Here is a 554-nt window from a genome sequence, read left to right as displayed (position 1 = left end):
GAACATCGGATAACCAGGGGTTAGAAGGGGCAGCCCGTGCTGGCCTGGAGGAGAGAGGACAAATATCATCTAGACAAGAGGTTAAAGTAGAGCATAAAGTGTCAGTTGCTGCATTCACATCCAGAGATGAGAAATGGGTAGGTGAGGGAAGAGAGGAGGATACAACGGAGGAAAGATGGGAGGGGGAAAGGGAGCGTAGGTTTCGTCTAAAAGTAACCGGTATAGGGGTTGGTGGCACACAGGTAGCAAAATGTAGTTTAAATGTAATGAAGAAATGATCAGAGATATGTAGGGGTTTTACCAGAATGTTGTCTGCAATACAATTGCGTGTGTAAATTAAGTCAAGTTGGTTGCCTGATTTGTGCGTGCTTGTAGTGGTAAGTCGTTTGAGATCAAATGAAGCAAGGAGTGAATGGAAGTCTGTAGCATAAGGCTTGTCCAGATGAATTCGCCAAACGCCAAAGATTAAAAGTGGACTGCCATCCTCCAGGAATGAGGACAGCAGCCCATCCAGCTGAAGGTAGATGCCCAGGAGGCCGGTAAATTACAACAAC

At 46.0% G+C, this 554-nt stretch overlaps 1 protein-coding gene across 3 annotated transcripts in view; it reads left to right on the top strand.

Annotated features, from left to right (window-relative positions):
- Positions 1–554, top strand: part of haus4 (HAUS augmin-like complex, subunit 4) — a 9431-nt gene that overhangs the window by 6881 nt on the left and 1996 nt on the right. The window lies entirely within an intron of this gene.

Source organism: Sinocyclocheilus anshuiensis, unplaced genomic scaffold (genome assembly GCF_001515605.1).
Source record: "Sinocyclocheilus anshuiensis isolate Anshui unplaced genomic scaffold, SAMN03320099.WGS_v1.1 scaffold745, whole genome shotgun sequence".
NCBI lineage: Eukaryota > Metazoa > Chordata > Actinopteri > Cypriniformes > Cyprinidae > Sinocyclocheilus > Sinocyclocheilus anshuiensis.
Note: the sequence above shows the minus strand (reverse complement) of the source record. Positions and strands in the feature narration are given on the sequence as shown.